General features: G+C 45.6%; 1 protein-coding gene across 1 annotated transcript in view; it reads right to left on the bottom strand.

Moving 5' to 3' along the window:
- Positions 1-2,288, bottom strand: part of LOC110496553 (uncharacterized) — a 123,967-nt gene extending 121,679 nt beyond the window's left edge. Inside the window, exon 1 of the mRNA XM_036953301.2 lies at positions 1,464-2,288. The gene's annotated coding sequence lies outside the window, so the exon portion shown is untranslated. The remainder of the gene's footprint in view (positions 1-1,463) is intronic.
- Positions 2,289-8,696: the final 6,408 nt, after the last annotated feature.

Below are 8,696 nucleotides of genomic sequence, written 5' to 3'. Positions count from 1 at the left end.
AGCGTCGCAGCGCACCAAGAGAGAGACAGAGGGAAAGAGAGAGAGAGGGAGAGAGAGAGAGAGAGGGAGAGAGAGAGAGAGAGAGAGAGAGAGAGAGAGAGAGAGAGAGAGGGAGAGAGAGAGACAGAGGGAAAGAGAGAGAGGGAGAGAGAGAGAGAGAGAGGGAAAGAGAGAGAGGGAAAGAGAGAGAGGGAGAGAGAGAGAGAGAGAGAGGGAAAGAGAGAGAGGGAAAGAGAGAGAGGGAAAGAGAGAGAGCGAGAGAGAGAGGGGGAAAGAGAGAGAGCGCGAAAGAAAGAGAGAGGGATGGGGGAACAGAAGGAGAGCAGACGGAACGTGGACGAGGGGGGCTACAATAGCGAGCCAGCCAGGAGAGGAGAGTAGAGGACAAAGACGGGGAAAAGAGGGTAGACGACAAATATAACAAAAGTTGCATCCCTCTTTACAGCAGTAACACTCATCTTATTCACCGGCAGTGAACTAAGACAAAACGAATACAACACACGTGTGCCTTATAGACAATACACTCTTAGAAAATAGGGTTCCAAAATGGTTCCACAGCTTTCCCCATAGGGGAACCGTTTTTGGCTCCAGGTAGAACACTTTTGGGTTCCATGTAGAACCCTCTGTGGAAAGGGTTCTATATGGAACCAAAAAGGATTCTACCTGGAACCAAATAGGGTTATTCGAAGTTTTTTCCTATGCTGACAGAATTTAGGTTTGAGACATCAATTTTTTTTTTCTAAGAGTGGAGCTCAACATACAGGTGTAGACACTATGCAACACTTTGCCTTCAACTTGTCTTGGGATAATCCACCAATGAGAAGGCAGAGACAGAGACACACCCTCCCACCTCATATGAAGGAAACCTGTGTCGCTGTGAGAGACAAACTGGCCGTCCTTACATGTTCATGGAACTAACGCACACTCACATACATAGTCACACATATATACATACACAGACACTCGTGCACACAATCATGCTAATAAATAAACAGCCAGCTGCATGAATGAGAGAACGAGAGATAGAAAGAGAGATAGAAAGAGCGGAAGAGAGAGAGAGCAGGATGCCTGAAAGTCACGCTACGAGGAACCATAATGACGCGTAATAATGAAATGGCTAATATTATTACTATAACAGTTGATGGAATACAAATGTGACATACAGGGAGATAATTGGGTACAAGAGTTGCATTGGTAGTTTCTAATCTTAAAGGCATTAAACTCCTGCCTTTTGCTAGCGCTAGCTTTAGCTCAGCACCACAGAGTATTATGCAGGTCCCATGACTGAGTTATTGCTCCATGTGTTTTTCTTTCTGCCTTTTCTGTTGCCTTTGGCTCACGGGTCTCTCGCTCCCTGCCCTGCGGCGAAATGTGATATAAGGAAAATGCAAGGGATGACAGGATGGAGGGATGAGAGGAAATGGAGGGACACGTAAGGAGGGAAGAGGACGCGGGGGGCTTACCTTGCGTTTCTCTCCACCGAGCGTTGAAGGTTAGATGGAGGAATGTGATGTGTGTGTGGGTGTCAGTGAGGTGGTAATTTCCTCTCCTCCTTCAGCCACGCATGTCTCCCGGAGAAATTGGGATGGTATCAGATCAGTCAATATCAACAACAAAAAAGTAATACAAAAATAAATAAAAACGTAGAAATGCCTCTGGTTTTAAAGCTGAGTTAGTTTACATGTGCAGAGGAAGGGAGGGGGGACTACAACAACAACAGAAAAAAAGGAATATTTTCACCAACTGCAGGTGAAACAAATTGTATTTTTCTTTTGGTTCTTTCTCTGTCTCTCTGGAGGAAATTTAGTCCATGTGCTTCTGCAGAAAATGAGCGAGTGAGAGAGAGAGACTCTGAGAGAGGGACAGAGTGAGAGCGAGAGAGGAGGGGAAAACGTCTATGCCGTCTTCAGGCTGACTAAAAGTGGATCTGAGGCGCACCTTCTGAATCTCAGCGCTCTCACACTCCGGGGTGGAAAGTAGGAGGGAAGGAGAGAGAGAGAGAGAGAGAGAGAGAGAGAGAGCGAGCGAGAGAGAGAGAAGAGAGACAAGCAGTACATGCAGGCAGGTAGGCAGTACAGGCAGGCGGGCTATTCTAGTCGGCTTGGCTGAGGTAAGTGCAGTGCACTCCCACTCCCACAGCTTATAACTAGGGGCTGTGCACCTCCCAGGTCCAATCTCCTCACCCTAGCTTTACTCTGCGCTCCCTCTCTCACTTCAGGCTTATTTTGGGAAAAGAGAGTCAGGATTGTTCCTTAGGTTCCCTGCCACACAAAAGACAAGTGTGTGATGGTGGATAGAGTGAGGTAGGACGGAGAAGGGGAGTGGGCAGGATGGGGTAGCAGCACAGAGAGGGGTGGGGTAGAGTGAGGGAGGGAGGGAGGGAGGGGGGTGGGATTTGGTAGCTTCTATTGCCCCCTTTATTTACCCTCCCTCCCTCCATCACTCTACCCCACCCCTCTCTCCTTCAGAGAAAGCTCCCAGCCCTTTCTCCCTCACTATTCAAGTTCTTGTTTCCCACTTTGGACAGAAATACAGGCAGGCAAACACGAGGCTACACAACACACACACACACACACACACACACACACACACACACTTACTGGAGAGTGTTGGCACAAGAGTTGCCATAGAGGTTTCACGCTCAACAGCTTTCCACTCACCTCAAACAATCTTTCTCTTCACTTTTGGTCTATGTTAGCCTAGGTCAAAGACCAAGATTAGTCAAGTAGTTGAATCAGGTGTAGGGTTACAAAATTCCATACTTTTCCCAAAATGTCAGGTTTTCCAGGATCCTTCTTATCCTTCTTATTCCCTCCTCATTTCACAAATCTTCCAACCGTGATTTCTGGAAAATATTTAAAAGCCAGGCATGTCACATAATTGCACAAAACACAGGGCCCTAATTTGTGTGTGTGTCATGCAAGGTACATTAGGTACATTCACATACAAGTGGAAAAACATTTCCGTAAGTAATAAGGGGGGTAATCATGCAGCCATTTTAGGCTAATTGCTAACCATTCAATAATAAAAGCTCTCCGGCTAGGCTAACCATTCCAGGATATTTGAATGTGGGCTATTGGGCTACTAGCATAGTTGCTTATCACACTGTGGCTAATTGCTAATCATGCTGACGCTAACCATTGAAGGCTAATTGAACTGAAACTAACTGCATATCTGCATCCCTGAGTAGCTAATTGCTAATGGAATAGTGGCTAACTATTCAGGGTGAATTATGACTTGACTCAACACATCAAACAGAGGCTTACTATTCATAGTGTGTTCTACATAGGGTTAGCATTCAGAGCTAATTGTTCATCTGTGTGTTGGCTGTGTTATGGTAGTGGACTTTGAAGCCTGACTCTGGATGCATCCCAAATTCTACCCTATTTCTTACATGGTGCACTTATTTTTGACCAGGGCCTATCTGGTCAAAAGTAGTGAAGTATAGGGCTTCCCGGGTGGCGCAGTGGTTAAGGGCGCTGTACTGCAGTGCCAGCTGTGCCACCAGGGACTCTGGGTTCGGCGCCAGGCTCTGTCGTAACCGGCCGCAATCGGGAGGTCCGTGGGGCGACGCACATTTGGCCTAGCGTCGTCCGGGTTAGGGAGGGTTTGGCCGGTAGGGAAATCCTTGTCTCATCGCGCACCAGCGACTCCTGTGGCGGGCCGGGCGCAGTGCATTCTAATCAATGTTGCCAGGTGCGGCTGAATTCCGGGTTGGATGGCGCTGTATTAAGAAGCGCAGCTTGGTTGGGTTGTGTGTCGGAGGACACATGACTTTCAACCTTCGTCTCTCCCGAGCCGTACGGGAGTTGTAGCGACGAGACAAGATAATAGCTACTAAACAATTGGATACCACGAAATTGGGAAGAAAAAGGGCAAAAAAAAATGCTAAAATAAATAAAAAAGTAGTGAACTATAAAGGGATAGGGTACCATTCCGGACTCAGGCCAGGTCTGCGTTTGGACGAGGAAATCTCTTTCTGAGAGACCTACTGAGACTGAACCATTGGCTCAGTCTGATATCAGATAGGAAAAGAGGGGATTTTGTTCGAGAGAGAGAGAGATAGAGATAGAGAGAGAGACTGAGACATACATGACAAATATAGACTTAGTGAGAAAGAGAATATGTCATACCCACACTGTGAGGTGTTCTTTTTCTTTCCTTTTTTCTTTTCCAAAAATGTCAACATGCAGAGTTCAAACCCAGACCATCGTCTGTCATCACGTTGCCATTCATTGAACTGTCATTTTGTTTTTCTAATAAATCTCCCTCTACCACCGTCTAATCTCTCTGTTAAAAGGAAAAGGTTGAGCTGAACTCTCCCTTCCCCTCGTATGTTGACTAGGATTCATTTTCAGGTAAAGCATATTTGGGTAGTGATCACTAGTTTCAACGGGAGCCCAGTCTTTGAAGAGCATCAGTTAGGCTTCAGTGTTTAATGGGGCTTTATGTGTGTTTCTCTCTCCCGTTTCATCAGGAATGGCAATTTTCTATGACAAAGAGATAGAGGGATGATAAAATATGCGATGGATGAATGGAAAATAACTAAAAAACGAATAAATAATTTATTACAGTATTTGACATTTTCTAAAGATGATTTTACTGATCTTAAGTGTCTTAAGGAGGGCTATAAAAGGGTCTTAAGGAGTGCTATAAAAGGGTCTTAAGGAGGGCTATAACAGGGTCTTAAGGAGTGCTATAAAGGGTCTTAAGGAGTGCTATAAAAGGGTCTTAAGGAGTGCTATAAAAGGTCTTAAGGAGGGCTATAAAGGGTCTTAAGGAGTGCTATAAAGGGTCTTAAGGAGTGCTATAAAAGGGTCTTAAGGACGGCTATAAAGGGTCTTAAGGAGTGCTATAAAGGGTCTTAAGGAGTGCTATAAAAGGGTCTTAAGGAGTGCTATAAAAGGGTCTTAAGGAGGGCTATAAAAGGGTCTTAAGGAGGGCTATAAAGGGTCTTAAGGAGGGCTATAAAGGGTCTTATTAAGGAGTGCTATAAAGGGTCTTAAGGAGGGCTATAAAAGGGTCTTAAGCAGTGCTATAAAAGGGTCTTAAGGAGGGCTATAAAAGGGCCATTGAAGTATCCCAGACGGCACCATATTTTCTATGTTGTCATCTACTTTTGACCAGGCCTCTGTGCCACACAACCTATGACAAAGATGGAACAAAAAAACTGTTTGTTCATTACTGGTCACGTTAAATTGAATAATCTCAGAAAAATAAGCACCATGACTAAGGTCTGTGAGAGGCCGTAGTGTATGTGACTTTGAGTGAATGGCTCTCAGAGCACATACATGGAAAGGGCGGGGTGTCCAGATGCCCAATGATGATGTCATCAATAGCAGCCCTGTGTGTGGTGGTAAAGGGCCTGTGGAGTGTGAAGTCAGACCTGCCAGGTGCACCCAGGTGTGTGTGTGGTGTGTGTGTGTGTTTACCCCCTATACTTTCAAACCCCCCTCCCATAGTTTGAGAATTATATTTTTAAAATCACTCTAATGCACAACACACACCACACACACACAAATCCGCAAATCCACAAACCATTCACTCCTGTACAGTACCTCTCTACTGTCAACAGACCAGTCTCCTTTACAATACCTCTCTACTGTCAACAGGTCAGTCTCCTGTACAGTACCTCTCTACCCTCAACAGACCAGTCTCCTTTACAATACCTCTCTACCGTCAACAGGTCAGTCTCCTGCACAGTACCTCGCTACTGTCAACAGACCAGTCTCCTTTACAATACCTCTCTACCGTCAACAGACCAGTCTCCTCTCTACCCTCAACAGGTCAGTCTCCTTTACAATACCTCTCTACCGTCAACAGACCAGTCTCCTGTATAGTACCTCTCTACCCTCAACAGGTCAGTCTCCTGTATAATACCTCACTACTGTCAACAGACCAGTCTCCTTTACAATACCTCTCTACCGTCAACAGACCTGTCTACTGTATAATACCTCTCTACCCTCAATAGACCAGTCTCCTGTACAGTACCTCTCTACTGTCAACAGACCAGTCTCCTGTATAATACCTCTCTACCCTCAACAGGTCAGTCTCCTGTACAATACCTCTCTACTGTCAAACGACCAGTCTCCTTTACAATACCTCTCTACTGTTAACAGACCAGTCTCCTTTACAATACCTCTCTACCCTCAACAGGTCAGTCTCCTGTAGAATACCTCTCTACCATCAACAGGTCAGTCTCCTGTACAGTACCTCTCTACCGTCAACAGACCAGTCTCCTGTACAATACCTCTATACCGTCAATAGGTCAGTCTCCTGTACAGTACCTCTCTACCGTCAACAGACCAGTCTCCTGTACAATACCTCTCTACCATCAACAGGTCAGTCTCCTGTACAATACCTCTCTACTGTTAACAGACCAGTCTCCTGTACATTACCTCTCTACCCTCAAAAGACTAGTCTCCTGTACAGTACCTCTCTACCGTTAACAGGCCAGTCTCCTGTATAATACCTCTCTACCGTCAACAGGTCAGTCTCCTGTACAGTAACCACTCTACCGTTAACAGGCCAGTCTCCTGTATAATACCTCTCTACTGTCAACAGGCCAGTCTCCTCTCACACACTTACAAGGTGCCAAATTCCCCTGAAGAGGGAAAAACACCTGATCATAAGTCCATTTTCTCCCTTCCTTCCACCCTCCCTTCCCCACCCTCTCCATTCCTCTCCATGACAAGCGTCAAAACAAACAGTGGCGGTTTACTAACTGGAAACCCACACCATTGCATCATACAGGCTGTTTAGCTATGGATGTGTGTCAAATCCCTGAAATAACCTCTGACAGAGAGGGCTGGCGTCGCTAATATGTCTCACCCTGTACCCCAGCCTGGTGTATGTAAAATGGTCCCACTGTGTGCTAATTTGGGGTGTATATTCACATGAGTGGGATTGTGTGTGTTTCTGCGTGTATGTTTTGGGTGGGGTGTGTGTGTTTGGGGTGGAAATGCATGGGTGGGGTTGTATACATGGTCTGAGAGTAGTCTGTATGTGTTGGTAGTTGGGTGGAGGGTGTTTGCATGTGTGTATATTTGTGTGGTGTGTACGTGTTTGTATATATTTGTGTGGTTTTAAGTGGGGGGAAGGCCTACTTTAGGGGTGACTCAAGCTTTTTAAAGTTAAACCTCTCTTTTAGCGGTATCCTTGACAGGGTTGTGTTATTGAGATGCACGTCATGCAATCTTCAGTAATCTATTGTGTAAGGTACCTTGCAGAATATCTAAAACAGTTATTTCTGGTAGAATCTTGATATTTTAGTTCTCTCAACATGTCACATGTTAGTAATAGAGGTCAAAGTTCAAATGTCACCAGAGGACCGGATGGGACAGGTGTTCCTGTGTCCCCGGCTACAGAGAATATTTTCGTATCTCTGTTTTTTCCCTCTATTTTATTATCCCTCTTTACAACTTTCTCCATTGCTCACTCTCTTTCCCTCGTTGAAATTCTACTATTTTCTTCTCTATAAACCGTGACTTTACTGCTGCTATCTCCATCTCTTTCTCTTCTCTGTTTTTCACACTCCCTCGTTTCTTCTCTCTGTATCAGCCTCTTTCTCCTCTCTCTGTTTCAGAAGGGTGGTTTTCTCTCTCAGGTGATTCTGGTCCACTTTTGTCTGCTATAACCTTACAATGGAATGCATGGCATTCACCATGGTGGCTACAGAGAGGCGGGGGAGAGGAGAGAAGAGCGAGAGAGAGAGAGAGAGAGAGAGAGAAAGAGAGGGAGAAAGGAGTGGAGAACAAAAGAGAGGAAGGGAGGAACGAATGTAGAGGGAAATCAGAGAGGAGAAGGAAAGGAGAGAACAGGGGAGGGAGAAAAGCTGGAGAGAAGAGGAAAACACGGGACGGATAAAGGAGTGAGAACAGGGGAGGGAGAAAAGTAAAGTGCAAATGATCAGAGGACAGGAAGGGAGGCAAAAGGAAGAAAAACAACTTGAGCAGACAAGAAAAGAAAGAAGGGAGAAAAGAGGGAGGAGAGGCAGGGTCTTTTTTTTACCCAATGTTTAAACTGTGGCACTCTGAAATTGATATAAATTTCAGGGGGAAATTCCTTTGTGCTGGTCCTGGGGCTCTGCCAAGAAACCTGACTGGCATTTCAGGGGCGGGAGAGAGATGGAGGAATTATATTTTGGCTAGACTCCCCCTTGGCTAACCTGGCCCATATTGTACCTGAGCTCCGTTTCCCCTGGGTCATTATTTGACACTGATAACAGGGGGGTGGGGACGGAGGAGAGAAGAAGGATGTCAGTGTTTTCACCCTGGGAAAGAGAGCTCCGTAGAGATTAGAGGACAGGGATGGTCAACCTCACGTCCATCTGGCTGACAAAAGGAAGAGGGATCAACACTAGAAATAGGCAACACAGAGGGGATGGAACAGCAGGAGAAGCCCACATTTTAAACAGTGCTGTTACAGTAATCCCTATTCGACACACACACACACACACACACACACACACACACACACACACACACACACACACACACACAAACAGGCAAGATGCTGCAGGGTGAGTAAATAGGAGAGTGGCGACTGAATGGTATTTTACTGCTCCTGTATTTATGGCAGGTTATTTTGACCATGGGTGGTCTCTGCTCAAAACTAATTAATCAACGTCTGTGTGTGTGTTTACCCCCTCAACCTTCAATCCCCCCTCCCATAGTTTGTGAATTCTATTTTTAAAG

Source organism: Oncorhynchus mykiss, chromosome 18 (genome assembly GCF_057628025.1).
Source record: "Oncorhynchus mykiss isolate SJ-2025 chromosome 18, ASM5762802v1, whole genome shotgun sequence".
In the NCBI taxonomy this organism is placed as follows: Eukaryota; Metazoa; Chordata; class Actinopteri; order Salmoniformes; family Salmonidae; genus Oncorhynchus; species Oncorhynchus mykiss.
Note: the sequence above shows the minus strand (reverse complement) of the source record. Positions and strands in the feature narration are given on the sequence as shown.